Source organism: Saccopteryx leptura, chromosome 2, assembly GCF_036850995.1.
Source record: "Saccopteryx leptura isolate mSacLep1 chromosome 2, mSacLep1_pri_phased_curated, whole genome shotgun sequence".
NCBI lineage: Eukaryota > Metazoa > Chordata > Mammalia > Chiroptera > Emballonuridae > Saccopteryx > Saccopteryx leptura.
In genome coordinates this window covers 39,737,073-39,752,925 of record NC_089504.1, presented here as the reverse complement: position 1 = coordinate 39,752,925, position 15,853 = coordinate 39,737,073, and the positions used below count along the sequence as shown (strand labels likewise).

The 15,853-nt window shown below is 45.7% G+C and overlaps 1 pseudogene; it reads right to left on the bottom strand.

Moving 5' to 3' along the window:
* Positions 1-13,004: 13,004 nt before the first annotated feature.
* LOC136392981 (small ribosomal subunit protein uS10-like) lies at positions 13,005-13,364 on the bottom strand (annotated as a pseudogene).
* Positions 13,365-15,853: the final 2,489 nt, after the last annotated feature.

Below are 15,853 nucleotides of genomic sequence, written 5' to 3'. Positions count from 1 at the left end.
CCCACAGCCAGGGCTCCACTGAAGCAAAGTTGGCCCGGGCGCTGAGGATGGCTCCATGGCCTCTGCCTCAGGCACTAGAATGGCTCCGGTTGCAACAGAGCAATGCCCTAGATGGGCAGTGCATCGCCCCCTAGGGGGCTTGCCAGATGGATCCCAGTCAGGCGCATGTGGGAGTCTGTCTCACTTCAGAAGAATAAAAAAATAAAAATTAAAATTAAAAAGTGTCACCTGACCAGGCGGTGGCGCAGTGGATAGAACGTCGGACTGGGATGTGGAGAATCCAGGTTCGAGACTCCAAGGTCGCCAGCTTGAGAGCGGGCTCATCTGGTTTGAGCAAAGCTCACCAGCTTGGACTGAAGGTCGCTGGATCGAGCAAGGGGTTACTCAATCTGCTGAAGGCCCGCGGTCAAGGCACATATGAGAAAGTAATCAATGAACAAATAAGGTGTTGCAATGAAAAACTAATGATTGATGCTTCTCATCTGTCTCCGTTCCTGTCTGTCTGTCCCTATCTATCTATCTCTCTGTCTCAGGAAAAAAAAAAGTGTCAACCTAGAATGCTGAGGTCCCTGGTTCAAAACCCCGTGCTTGCCTAGTCAAGGCACATACAGAAGCATCTGCGAGTTGATGTTTTCCACTCCTCTTCCTGCCTTTCTCTCTCACTCTAGCCTCTCCCTAAGAAATCAATAAAAATATTTTATAATTTTTTTTAGATCTTATTTATTCATCTTTAGAGAAGAGTAGTGGAGCAGGAAGCATCAACTCCCGTATGTTGTATGAACAGGCAAGCCCAGGGTTTCGAACTGGCGACTTCAGTGTTCCAGGTCAACACTTTACCCACTGCACCATCACAGGTCAGGCCAAAATTTTTAAAATGATAAATAAATTACTAAATTTCTGTCTTACCTGTGTTGCGCAGTGGGTAAAAGCATGGACCTAGAATACTGAGGTCACTGGTTTGAAACCCTGAGCTTGCCTGGCCAGGGCATATGTAATGAGCAACAGATAATCAAGTAGAGTGAAGCAACTACTTCTCGTCCCCCCCCCCACCATATCCCCTATAAAATCAATAAATAAAATTTTTTAAATAAATAACTAAATTTCTAACTAAAAATGCATCATAGTGCGTAGCCGTGTCCCAGATTGGTCAATCTTTTCCCCCCACCAAAGGTCAGTCTTTATTTTTACTGAGCCTGCCTATTGTCTTTTTGTATCTAAGATAACATACCATAGGAATGTCAGAATAATTTCCTTTTTCCAGACACCTCAGGGCACAATCACTGCACCAGAGCACAGACCACAGAAACCCTTATTATGATTGTTCTCTGCTTAATTATTAACTGTTAACTATCATATACCTACCAAAGTAAAAAAGCACATCTATCCCTGGCCAGATGGCTCAGTTGGTTAGAGCATCCTTCTGAAGTACAAAGGTTGTGGGTTTGATCCGCAGTCAGGGCACATACAGGATTGGTGTTTCTGTCTCACTAAAATCAATACGCAAAATTTTTTTAAAAAGAGGAGTATTTCTATTTGTTTTATTTTTTATCCAATCTCAGAATTGTACCCCCAATCTCTCTCCTCCACTTTGCTTTCTCCTGCCTACCTAATCTTTTTTTTTTTTAAAGAAAGTGAGAAAGAGAGAGAGCAACATTGATTTGTCTTTCTACTTATTTATGCACTCAGTGGTTGATTCTTGTGTGTGCCTGTTGGGTTTTTTGTTTGTTTTGGGGGGGGGTTAGATTTTATTTATTCATTTTGGAGAGGAGAGAGAGAGGGAGAAGGAGAGAGGAGGGGGGAGGAGCAGGAAGTATCAACTCCCATATGTGCCTTGACCAGGGAAGCCCAGAGTTTTGAACCGGGGACCTAAGCACTCCAGGTCAATACTTTATCCACTGCGCTACCACAGGTCAGGCTAAACAAGTGGTTTTTTAAGGTTTGCTTGCTTGTATTGGGGCAGCACCATGTGTGTATAGTCTATGAAAGGCTGCGGGTGCTTGCCCTCAGGGCACAGATTACAAATTGTGGATCGCCTGCCTCCACCGGAGGAGGATGCTTTGCTTATTGTTTGCCGGAAAAGGGGTATTTTCCCCCAGACTGTTTTGCTGGAGAGTCTAGAAAGAAAGAGCCAAGGGGCTTGGGAGCCCTGAGATTTCGGCCAGGCCTGTTTGGCTGAGGAGTGGTGTTTTGCTTGTGGTGGCCTGGGAACCCAGGTGAGTCTGGAGAGAAAGAGGGAAGCAGTCTTTCCTACCTGTTTGCTCGTCCACCATTACAAGACTTTAATAAACTGAATGGCCCATTTTTCTGGCTCCACACTTTTTCTACTTCTGCCTGAATCCAATGGAAACCTGCATCTGTATGGCCACGGCAGCGGCCACTACAGGCGGAGGCCACTGCTGGCCCTACAGTTCCCTGACTGGGGATCAAACCCACAACTTTGGTGTATTGGGACCAGGTTCTACCCAACTAAGCTAGTTGGCCAAGGCCTGCCTTCCTAATCTGTCACCAATGAATTTCAAGTAACCCCCTTATGTCTTCCCTTTTGATTTGGAGTTTAAAATAAGTGGTAAAACTGCCCTTGAGCATTTTCTCAGTCCATTGATATTTTGCTTCGTGGCAATTGTCATCAGTTTGGCTCAAATAAAACTTCTCAGGAGGAGGAGGAAGAGGAAAGTTACAGTGTAAATATTAGCGGTAACGAGCACAGGAGCCTGTGGAGTTGAGAGGAAGGGCACCGAACCAAGTTGGTGGTTCCGGGGTGGCAATCAGGAAGCCTTCTTGTTGGAAGGGGCATCTACTTTAACAGCTGAGAAGTGAAACGGAGTTAGCCAGGCAACCAAATGTGGGGTAGAATGGACAATTTCCTCTGAAAAAAAAGAGACAGTGCATGCAAAAGTCCAGAGGGAGCCTGAGAAAGGCCAACATGAAATTCTGTGTGGTTAGAGTAGGGTGAGAACATGGTGATGATAAAGAGGTCAGCCAGGGACAGATCATGAACTGTCTTATACTTGATCCTGAGAGTGATGGAAGCCATTGAAGGGCTGTAAACAGGAGTGGCAGGAGCAGATTAGAGTATTTAGAAAGCTTAGTGTGTTTGTAGCTCAGAAAGCACAAATTTGGGGTGGGAGGAGCAAGAGTGGAACAGAGAATCTGATTAGGAGGCAGCTGCAGTAATAAAGGCAAGAGATGGTGGTGGCCGGGCCAAAGGGGGTTAGACGGGAGCCTGGTGCTGGAAAATGATTGGCTGCGGGTATGCATTAGCAGGAAGCAAAAGATACCTCCTGGGTGTCTGGCTGGTGTGGTAACCCTTGTTAGGTTCGGGTCCAGGACCCCTTACCAAAAGCCTCAACTAGCCAGGTTGAACTTTAAGTGAGCTGGCACCAGGGCAAGTTCCATAGCTCTCCACCTGAGCAATCCTGATTGACGTCCTACCTCCACCTGACTCTCGGACATTCTGCCAGCTAGTTATCCCCCTTCACTGATTGAATGTTCTGTTGCTTGGCCATTAATCACCACCCCCTCCTTTGTTTACCCCTTCCATTGTTTAAACTGCCATGGGTAACAGAAGTTTTCCCCTGCAGGGAGAAATACAATCATACTCAGTCCTATATGGGCTGAGGCTTTTCACCCTCTCGCTGCTGACGCCACTAGGATCTCAGCCCATCTCAGATGCATAAATAAATTTCTTATAAAACCCACCAAGCCTTGTGCTTCCCTCCTTTGGTGACTTAACATTTGGTGCCAAAACCCAGGAAGGTCCCACATGGGCAGGATTGGAGTAGCACTTCGGTCCCTGACCATCTCAGGCTTGCAACTTGGAGAGCAGTGGGTAGAAGCAGCTCAAACTGGGCTTACCTCCAAATCGTGCTTGGGGTCATGGGACCGACCTGCATGCCGGGGGTCTTCCCCTGTGGCCCTCCTGAGCCAGCGAAAGAGAATGCTGGACAGTGGGAACTTCTCCTCTCCATTGCCGATTTCTCAGTCTACACTGGTCATCAATTTCAGTGAGTGACCCTATGGTTCCTCTCACTGGGTCTTTTAATTTGTTCTCACTCACTTCCACTCACATCTCAAAATCCCTAGTGCCAGGCTGGAAGACTCCTCAGCCTCCTGGCTTGGGGCCCCTTGGACTTGGGGATGCCTGACCTAAGGGACTCTCAGCCTAAGGGACTGCCCTCACTCTCTCAGGGTGGCTCAGCTATTGACGGGGACACCTGTCCATAGTGGGACACTATTAGGGTTCACAGTCAGCCACTCACCACCCCTCACCCTTATTGCCATTCTCTTTCTACACTATGGGCAATACACACTTCACACCTCCAAAATCCACTCCCTTAAGCTGTTAAATCTTTCAGCCTTGAGGGAGACATCAAGCCAAAATGCCTTATTTTCTCTTGCAACACTGTTTGGCCTCAATATAAACTAGATAATGGCTTTCAATGGCCGGAGGATGGTACTTAACGATTTCAAAACCTTACTAGACCTAAACAACTTCTGTCACCACAATGGAAAATGGTCAGAAATTCCATATTGTTCAGGCCTTCTTCACCCTTAACTTTTTTTTTTTTTTTACAGAGACAGAGACAGAGAGTCAGAGAGAAGGACAGATAGGGACAGACAGGAAAGGAGAGAGATGAGAAGCATCAATTGTTCATTGCAGTTCCTTAGTTGTTCAGTGATTGCTTTCTCATATGTGCCTTGACGGAGCGGGGATGGAGGGCAGAGTGAGTGACCCCTTGCTCAAGCCAGTGACCTTGAGCTCAATCCAACGACCCTGCGCTCAAGCTGGTGAGTCCGCGCTCAAGCTGACGACTTTGGGGTTTCAAACCTGGGTCCTCTGTGTCCCAGTCCAACACTTTATCCACTGCGCCACCATCTGGTCAGGCTTGCCCTCAACTCTTGACAGTCTCTCTCTCTCTCTCTCAGTCTTGCTCTACCTATCAAATTTTTCTCAAAATTAGAAAATACCAGCTTGAACAATTAAACTGTTCTGATTGTATATTTTCTATAGAGTAGTCTCATTCCAGTATCTAGATACTTTGGATATTATTGCTTTGAAATTGGAATATTTAAGAAGTGCTCACTTAAATTGCAATAGAAAGAAATTGTATATCCTGAACTTCTTTCTTTGTTCTGTAAGGTCTTGCCTTGTTAATTGTTACGCTCTGTGTTCGTCCCCTCCTGTGTTAAGGGCCAAATTACAACTCTGCTATTAGGCTTAATCAGGTTTTATTTGTGTCATGCTCATGTCTCTGTATTGTATTTGTCTTATTTGTGTATAAAATTATACTCAGGCCTGTGAAGTAAGAGGAGTCAGTTTTGGTTTCAGAGCTCTGTCTCTATCTGTCAGAAATTCTTGCTGTTCTATACACACTAGCAATTCTCTGTCTCCACCGCTTGGGCTTTGTATCATCTAAACCAGGGATCCCCAAACTACGGCCCGCGGGCCGCATGTAGCCCCCTGAGGCCATTTATCTGGCCCCCGCCGCACTTCTGGAAGGGGCACCTCTTTCATTGGTGGTCAGTGAGAGGAGCATAGTTCCCATTGAAATACTGGTCAGTTTGTTGATTTAAACTTACTTGTTCTTTATTTTAGTATATGTGCTGCCGAAGTGAGCACATGTTCTTTATTTTAAATATTGTATTTGTTCCCATTTTGTTTTTTTACTTTAAAACAAGATATGTGCAGTGTGCGTAGGGATTTGTTCATAGTTTTTTTTTTTATAGTCTGGCCCTCCAACGGTCTGAGGGACAGTGAACTGGCCCCCTGTGTAAAAAGTTTGAGGACCCCTGATCTAAACCTTGTAAAGCTCATTGGTTAATTTGAAATAAATTTTCAAACCTAGTCTCAGTTCTTTCTTCTGGAAGATTTGTTTTATAAATACCTTTTGTTTGAACTTTGTCTTTATTTTAGATTTTATTTATTATGTTATGCACCCGCTTTCGTGTTGTTCTCATTAAAATGCTACTCAGCCTGACCAGGTGGTGGCGCAGTGGATAGAGCGTCGGATTGGGATGCAAAAGGACCCAGGTTCAAGACCCTGAGGTCGCCAGCTTGAGTGTGGGCTCATCTGGCTTGAGCAAAGAGCTCACCAGCTTAGACCCAAGATCGCTGGCTCCAGCAGGGGGTTACTCGGTCTGCTGAAGGCCCACGGTCAAGGCACATGTGAGAAAGCAGTCAATGAACAAGTGAGAAAGCAGTCAATGAACAACTAAGAAGTCGCAATGTGCAACGAGAAACTAATGATTGATGCTTCTCATCTCTCTCCATTCCTGTCTGTCTGTCCCTGTCTATCTCTGCCTCTGTAAAAAAAAAAAAAATGCTACTCAAAGAAAATAAATTAATAATTTAAAGTGGGAAAGAATCTCACTCCCCTTTCCAGACAATAAAACTGAGAAAAAGGAAAAAGAAAAAGTGTTCATATAGCACTTTTAAAATCCAAGAGCCTTAGTAATCCACCCCACTCCTTCTCTCTGAGACAGGAACAAAGGGAAGAGCAGATTTAGTGAATAGTCAGGTCTTATTTTCATGTTTCTAGTAAGAATTTCTCAAATTCATATCACTTCTTAAATATGCCATCACGTGCGTACGTTTTTTTGGCTTTGTAAATCAAGGCAGCCACCAGAATACTCTTCCTGTGCAGGGAGAGGTTACTCTGACGAATTACATGAAAAAGTGAGAGATGCAGCAGAAAAGGTACACTTAATTAATTCTACCACACTTAATTGATCTCTCTTTCATTCAGGCCTGGTGCTGGGAGATAAACAAGAGGCCTGGCCTCATAGAATTTATAATCTTTTTTAAAACTTTATTTATTATTGATTTGAGAGAGAGAGAAAGGGGGTGAGGGGGCTGATCTGTGGTGGCACAGTGGAAAAAGTGTCAACCTAGTTCGATTCCCGGCCAGGGCACACAAGAGAAGTGCCCATTTGCTTCTCCACCCCTCCGCCGCACTTTCCTCTCTGTCTCTCTCTTCCCCTCCCGCAGCCAAGGCTCCATTGGAGCAAAAGATGGCCCAGGCGAAGGGGATGGCTCTGTGGCCTCTGCCTCAGGCGCTAGAGTGGCTCTGGTCGCAACATGGCGACGCCCAGGATGAGCAGAGCATCGCCCCGTGGTGGGCAGAGCATCGCCCCATGGTGGGCGTGCCGGGTGGATCCCAGTCGGGCGCATGCGGGAGTCTGTCTGACTGTCTCTCCCTGTTTCCAGCTTCAGAAAAATGAAAAAAAAAAAAAAGGAAAAAAAAAGAAAAAGTGTCAACCTAGAATGCTGAAGTTGCCAGTTCAACCCGGGGCTTGCCCAGGCAAGGCACACACGAAAAGCAACTCTATGAGTTGATGCTTTCTGCTCCTCTGCCCCCTTTTCTCTCTCTCTCCCCTCTCTCTAAAATCAATAAATAAAATCTTTAAAAAAAAGAAAAAGAAAAGAAAAGAAAAATATCTACCAGAGATAATAAATATTTAAAATTAAAAAGAAATGGGGGTGGGGTGGGGGCAGAAGCAGGAAGCATCAACTCGTAGTAGTTACTTCTCATATGTGACTTGACCCTGCAAGTCCAGGGTTTTTAACCAGTGACCTCAGCATTCCAGATCGATGCTTTTATCCACTGTGTCACCACAGGTCAGTCTAGAATTTACTTTTTTTTGGCAAGAGAGAGATAGGGACAGACAGGAAGGGAGAGAGATGAGAAGCATCAACTCATAGTTGTGGCACTTTAGTTGTTCATTGATTGCTTTCTCATACATGTCTTGACTGGGGAAGGGGTGCTCCAGCCAAGACAGTGACCCCTTGTTCAAGCCAGAGTCCTTTGGGTTCAAGCCAGCAACTATGGGGTCATGTCAATGACCCTAAGCTCAAGCTGGCAACCTGGGCGCTCAAGCTGGTGAGCCCACGCTCAAGCCGGCAACCTCAGGGTTTCAAATCTGGGTCCTCAGCATCCCAGGTCAATGCTTTATCCACTGTGCCACCATCTGGTCAGGCTAGAATTTACGATCTTGTAAATCAAAAATATAGGATTATAAAATACTGACCCTTTCACATAAAACATTATTTTTACCTCTTTGTTTTTTCTTTTTTTACAAATGCATAGCTTTTATTATAAAAGTAATAATGCTCATCAAAGAATATATGACTTTAAGAAATAAAAATAAATTACAATTCAAAATAACACAATGCCTATTAATCCTTTCACTCTTTTTCATCTTTGAGTCATCATACTCTGTTGACATAATTAAAAATAATTCTTTCTGCACAGGCTTGTTTGTATAATGTCCTTTTCACTTAATGCTAGGATTATAGAATAATTATCAACTCTTAAAAACCATGATTTTCAGGCCCTGGCCGGTTGGCTCAGTGGTAGAGCGTCAGCCTGGCGTGCAGGAGTCCCGGGTTCGATTCTCGGCCAGGGCACACAGGAGAAGTGCCCATCTGCTTTTCCACCCCTCCCCCTCTCCTTCCTGTCTGTCTCTCTCTTCCCCTCCCGCAGCCAAGGCTCTATTGGAGCAAAAGATGGCCTGGGCGCTGGGGATGGCTCCTTGGCCTCTGCCCCAGGCGCTAGAATGGCTCTGGTTGCAATGGAGCAATGCCCCAGATGGGCAGAGCATCACCCCCTGGTGGGCATGACGGGTGGATCCCGGTCAGGAGCATGCGGGAGTCTGTCTGATTGCCTCATTTCCAACTTCAGGAAAATGCAAAAAAACAAACAAACCATGATTTTCATAACTAAGAGATAAGCCATACTTCATTTACTCTTTCCTCTATCATTGGGTATTTAGTTTGTTTCCAAGTGTTTGTGTCAAATCAGCAAAAGTCCTTGAATGTTCAAAAAGTAAATAAAATAAAAATGGACAACAAAAATATGACCAGGAATGAATATGTTAATATGTATATAACACATAGCACAGTCTCTGGCACCACTAAGTGTTCAATAAACAAGAGCTCAAAAAATAGATTCACTCAACAGACATTCATGAGCCTCTAGTAGAAGCCAAATACCGTGCTCGGGGACCTGGCAATGACTGAGACAGACACAATTACTGCCCTCCCAGAGTGTCCTGTCTGATGGGCAAGACAGCCTTAAACACAATGAATAAGTAGCTGATCATAAGGGTTACATGTCAAGGTACTGGAGGACTACAAGAGTGTATGGGGGAGGTAATAGTTCAAGGGGACATCAGGGAATTCTAAAAAGGGAAATAATAATTAACTTAATAAATAGAGACTTTAGGTCTAGGCTGCTCTTCAGAGTACAGCCAACAGAGGGTTGAAATGAAGCACCCTTGATAAGAGAAGGGAGCAAAGTTAGGGAGCATGGCAATTCCAGGTAAGGAAGCCCAAAGGATGCCAGAGGTTGAAAAGACAGGTGCAAAGGCTCAGACACATTGATGATGTCTACACCAAAGGGGAACACTCATTTCAAGACCTGAGTAGGCCTGACCAGGGGGTGGCGCAGTGGAAAGAGCGTTGGCCTGGGACACTGAGGAACCAGGTTTGAAACCCTGAGGTCGCCAGCTTGAGTGCAGGCTCATTGGCTTGAGCTAGCTTGAGGGTGGGATCATAGACATGACCCCATGATCACTGGCTTGAGCAAGGGGTCAGTGGCTCGACTGAAGGCCCCAGTCAAGGCACATACAAGGAAGCAATCAATGAACAACTAAGGTGCCACAACGAAGAACTGATGCTTCTCATCTTTTTCCTTATCTTCCTGTCCCTGTCTGTCTGTCTGTCGTCTGTCTCTCTCTCTCTCTGTCTCTCTCTCTAAACAATGAAACAAGCAAACAGAAAAGACCTAGGTGAAAAGATAGGATGTTGATGACAGTGAGGAAGCAGAGGTGGGCAGTTCTGGTGAACTAAAGAGGGGATGGAGAGAAAGATAGTGACAGTCCAGAGGACTTAGAAGTAATGGAAACTGGGCCAGGTGGTGATAGTCAAGGTGACAGGGGAGTGGGAATGTAACTAAGCAGTGACAGGGTTGGAGTTGAGGCAGTTGATAAAGAAGACTGGATTGGTTCTGATAGCAACAGTCATTGGCATGGAGCTGGGACAGGAATGGCAGCAATACAGGAGAAGGTGATGGGAACCGAGTCAAGTGACAGCATGGTTAAGAAAGGGGTAGTGGTTGTGATGCAGAGATGATGGTGAGGGTGACAAATGAGTGACAGGGTCAATGAGTGGTAAACATGAAGGTAACTGTGGGTGACAGGAAGTGTGGGTGGTGATGATGTGCTGGTGGCCAACTAGAATCACCCACCCTCTGCCCTCCCCTGAATTTCAACATTAAAACTGTTTCCTAGGCCTCAGGTCCCATGACTCAGATCCAGGTATCTGCCAGGCCCCAGATAAGATCTCTAGGCACAGCCACAGCCAGGAAGGCTGGCTGGGTGCCCATCAAGAAACCCAGGCATGGAGCCTTAGTGTCATCTCTACCTCCTCCTCCTGGGTCTACATCTACCCTATCTGATATCCACCAAAAATCCCTAAACTCTCCTTGGAGAATACAACTTTTGCCTCAACTGTCCTAGCCAGGACTCTGTCTATTCCATCAGCTTCTTTCACAAACTGACCCCATTAAAAATTTCTGGATCGTCCGTCTAATGCTTTGTCAAAACCATTACCTGGGAGGAGAAAAAAAGAAAGGTGGGCTTCAAGGTGGGGGATGAAGGGGAAGGGGGTCTGAATAATCCCATTCAGTGATCCTACAAACATTTATTGAGCTTCTTGCCACATATGAGGGGCTGATTTGTACAACTAGACCTGTTTCCTGTCTCCATGAACTCAGACTAGGGGATAGACAGACAAGGCTGTCACCATCGGGAGAGAGTGCTATTCCCTTGTGATAGAGAGGAGCAAACAGCTTTTTATTTTATTTTATTTTCTTCTTTTCCAAGTGAGAGGAGGTAAGACAAAGAGACAGACTCTCACATGCACCCCAACCATGGCCCACCAGGCAACCCCCATCTGGGGTCGGTGCTCTGCCCATCTGGGGCCATGCTTGCAACTAAGTTATTTTTGGCACCTGAGCCAATCCTTAGTACCCGGGGCAAACCAATTGATCCATGGCTGCAGGAGGCGGAGACAGAGAAGGAGAGAGAAGGGGGAGGGGAGGGGGGGAGAATCAGATGGTCGCTTCTCCTGTGTGCCCTTACTGGGAATAAAACCCAGGACATCCACACACCAGGCCAACACTCCACCATTGAGCCAACCGGCCAGTGCCCAAACTGCTTTTTTAAACCTGAAGAGAGTGGGTCCCATTAAAGGAGATCTCAGAACTTGTGCTAGTGAGTCTTTTGCTTTTTGCTCAGCTGAATAATTTACAAAAAATTTATAGTGAGCAATCAGGATGGAGAGAGTGAGGAAGGGCAATGAGGAGGGAAAGAAAACCAGTGAGGTGGCAGAGGCTAGGGTTCTACCAGTGAGGTGGCAGAGGCTAGGGTTCTGTGAATGAAAACGGAGTTCTATGAAAGTAATCTCACAGGGTCATCTGATCATAAATTCCTAACTGGGCAAGTCATGGTGGGTAGTCACGCTCCAGGCCTATAACTTTTTTAAAAATTATTATTGATTTGAGAAAAAGAGAGGAAGGGGGAGGGGGAGAGAGAGAGAAACATCAATTCGGTGTTCCACTTATTTATGCATTCACTGGTTGATTCTTGCATGTGCTCTGACTGGGGATTGAACCCGCAGTCTTGGCACATTGAAGGTTTTTTTTAATAATTAAGAATTTATCCTAGCGTGCGGAGGACCCGGGTTCGATTCCTGGCCAGGGCACACAGGAGAAGCGCCCATTTGCTTCTCCACCCCTCCGCCGCACTTTCCTCTCTGTCTCTCTCTTCCCCTCCCACAGCCAAGGCTCCATTGGAGCAAAGATGGCCCGGGCGCTGGGGATGGCTCTGTGGCCTCTGCCCCAGGCGCTAGAGTGGCTCTGGTCGCAATATGGCGACGCCCAGGATGGGCAGAGCATCGCCCCCTGGTGGGCAGAGCGTCGCCCCATGGTGGGCGTGCCGGGTGGATCCCGGTCGGGCGCATGCGGGAGTCTGTCTGACTGTCTCTCCCCGTTTCCAGCTTCAGAAAAATGAAGAAAAAAAAAAAAAAAAAAAAGAATTTATTAATTAAAACTGAATGTTTATAACTTTTTAAAATTGATTTTAGAGAGAAAGAAGGGGAAAGAAAGAGAGAGAATTGTTGCTCCACTTATGTATACATGCATTAGTTAATTCTTGTATGTGCCCTGACCCGGGATAAGACCCATCAAGTATCAGGACAACATTAACCAACTGAGCAAGTCAGTCAGGGCTATAACTTTTTTTTTTTTTTAAATGATTTTAGACAGAGAGAAAGGTAAACATTGATTTGGTGTCCCATTTATTTATGCATTCACTGGTTGATTCTTTATTGAATTTTTTTTTTTTTTTTTAGATAGAGGGCAGAAAGAGAGAGAGAAAGAGGAAGAGAAACAGGAAGCATCAACTCATAGTAGTTGCTTCCCATATGTGCCTTGACCGAGCAAGCCCAGGGTTTCGAACCAGCGACCTCAGCATTCCAGGTCGAGGCTTTATCCACTGCGCCACCACAGGTCAGGCTACTGGTTGTTTCTATATGTTCCCTAACTGGGTATCAAAGTCACAATGGTGGTGTATCGGGATGATGCTGTAACCAACCAAACTACCTGACCAGGGCAAGGTTATAACTTCTTTAGTGAAAGGTTTATCTTCACCTTAAACAAGTTCTGTCATTGTTTCTGTGCATCTATGTTAACACATCTTTGAAATACCTCTTTTCTAACCCCTTCTTCTAAAGCATCACCACCCTGAAGAGAGCACATAATTTTAACTATTCTGTAATCTGACCTCACCTGCTTTCTTCCACCTTCATGTTATCTTCCTTACTACTCTCCTTAATCACATAGGCATAAAACAAACTGCAAACTGTTATTTTTAGAAGTACTTATCTCAGTCTGTGGAGATCCATTTTTTTAACCACTGATAGTCAATTTATTAAAAAGGCCGATTTAAGCATCTACAATGGTGATGTCAGCCTCAACTCCTGGCTCAATACTGATGGAAGTAATCTGTTTAACAATCTCAGAAAGACTGTGCAAGTCAATGAATCGCTTGTGGATCCTCATCTGAAACGAATCACAAGTCTTAGAACTCTCCCCACGGGAAGTTTTTCTTGTAGTGATTCTCTGCGCCTTGGTAGGCATCCAAACTGGTCCTTTCACTTTGAGATACCTATCCTTTGCACCTCTGATCAAGTCAGCACACACCTTCTTCAAAGACTTATTCTCGCAACTGATTAGCATAATTCTAATTCAGTGAATCGCCATCTCTGGTTCCATGGGTGTCTTTCCGGGATTTTTAAAAGCCATGGCAGTGGCGTGGCTTCCTGAGCAACTCAGTCCTGGGTGAGAACGGTCAGCAGTGAGTCAGGAGCAGGAGTCAGCGGGATGCAGCTCTGCTGCCCCTGCAGCCACCTCTTCCTCAAAGAGCTCTGTCTGTTGAGATCCAGCTTGCAGGCGTATCCTCTGTTTGACTGAAATAAATTTTAATAAAAATTCTCTACAAGTTTGGGCATTCTTATAACAGTGCTAAATAAAGAAAAGGTGCCGGTGAGAAATTGCTTATGGAAGAGCCAAAATGATTTCCAAGACCAAGGATGTCTAATATTCAACTTGAGCATATGGAGATTAGTCTAAGTAAACTTCCTACACCTCCTCAAACCTTCAGCAGAGTTTGTTAATAACATAAAGACCTGCTATGAAAAAGGGATTTCCCTTCCTTTCTTTCTTTCTTTCCTTCCTTCCTTCCTTCCTTCCTTCCTTCCTTCCTTCCTTCCTTCCTTCCTTCCTTCCTTCCTTCCTTCCTTCCTTCCTTCCTTCCCTCCTTTTTTCTATTATCTGAAGTTAAGACTGTTAGGAACCCCAGAAGAAAATCACAGAATGCTAGAGCTGGAGAGGAAGGTAAGGGTTAGATCTTTTCACACAGCACCCCTGTGATCCTGGGGAGAAACTGAGGCAGAGTGGTGATGAAACTTGCTCTGGGTCTCAGAGCGGAAAGCATCAACTCATAGTTACGTCTCATATGTGCCTTGACCCAGCAAACCTGAGGTTTTGAACTGGCGACCTCAGCATTCCAGGCCTACACTTTATCCACTGTGCCACCACAGGGCAGGTGAGAATTCTTGACATCCAGGTTTCTCACCACACTTCTCTGACCTGTTCACTGTGCATTGGGTCTCCGTCCAAGGTGGGGTCTGGCCCATAGCTGGCTCCTCCCTGTCTCCTAGTGATGGATGGGCTCACCGGGGCCACCAAGCAAGAGCCCTAGGAGGCTTTTGTTTCTTAGATGCTCCCTGACAGGATTCTGCCTGACATGAGCCCCATCCACCTTTCCAGTCTCATCTGGAACTCTAAGCTCCAGCTTTCCCAGGGCACCTATCTCCTGCCAACAGGCCTTTGCACAAGCTGTTCCCACTACCTGGGGCACCCCACCTGGCTAATTCCTTATCATCCTCCAGGTCTCAATATAGAGATGCAAGGAGGGCTTTATGGGCAGGCACCCAAGACCTTAAAAAGGTCCTGCACTTGATTTAATACTGTTGCTGTCTTGAAATTCTAAATAATTTTTTCAATTTATTGAGTTTTAGAGAGAAAGGGAGAGAAAAAGAGAGAGAGAAACACTGATTTGTTGTTCCACTTATTTATGCATTCATTGGTTGCTTCCTGTATGTGCCCTGACCGGGGATCGAGCCTGCCATTTTGGCATATCAAGAGAACATTCAACCAAGGTATCTGTCCAGGGCTCTAGATAATTTTTTTTTTAATTTTATTTTTGACTTTAGAGAGAGAGGAAAAAAGAGAGAGTGAGAGACAGAAACATTAATCTGTTCTTATCTGTGCTCTGACCAGGGATTGAACTCACAACTTTTGTGTATCTGGATGATGCTCTAACCCAGTGGTAGTCAACCTGGTCCCTACCACCCACCAGTGGGCATTCTAGCTTTCATGGTGGGCGGTAGCAAAGCAACCAAAGTATAAATAAAAAGATAGATTAACTATAGTAAGTTGGTTTATAAAGATTTATTCTGCCAAACTTAGTGAAAATCTGACATAAAGTACTTGGTAAATAATTATTATTATATGCTTTAACTTGCTGTAACTCTGCTTTATAAATTTTATAAAGTAAAGTTACTTCCCTACTTTATAAATCAACATTACTGTGGAACCGGTGGGTGGTTAGAAAATTTTACTACTAACAGAGATACAAAAGTGGGCGGTAGGTATAAAAAGGTTGACTACCCCTGCTCTAACAAACCAAGCTCACTGGCCAGGGCTCTAAATAATTTTTTTCTTCTTGCTTGACCAGGCAGTGCACAGTGGATAGAGTGTTGAACTGGGACGTGGAGGACCCAGGTTTGAAACCCTGAGGTTGCCCTGGCCGGTTGGCTCAGTGGTAGAGCGTCGGCCTGGCGTGCAGAAGTCCTGGGTTCGATTCCCGGCCAGGGCACACAGGAGAAGCGCCCATCTGCTTCTCCACCCCTCCTCCTCTCCTTCCTCTCTGTCTCTCTCTTCCCCTCCCGCAGCCGAGGCTCCATTGGAGCAAAGATGGCCCGGGCGCTGGGGATGGCTCCTTGGCCTCTGCCCCAGGCGCTAGAGTGGCTCTGGTCACAACAGAGCGATGCCCTGGAGGGGCAGAGCATCGCCCCCTGGAGGGGCAGAGCGTCGCCCCCTGGTGGGTGTGCCGGGTGGATCCCAGTCGGGCGCATGCGGGAGTCTGTCTGACTGTCTCTCCCCGTTTCTAGCTTCAGAAAAATACAAAAAAAAAAAAAGAAAAGAAAAGAAACCCTGAGGTCACCAGT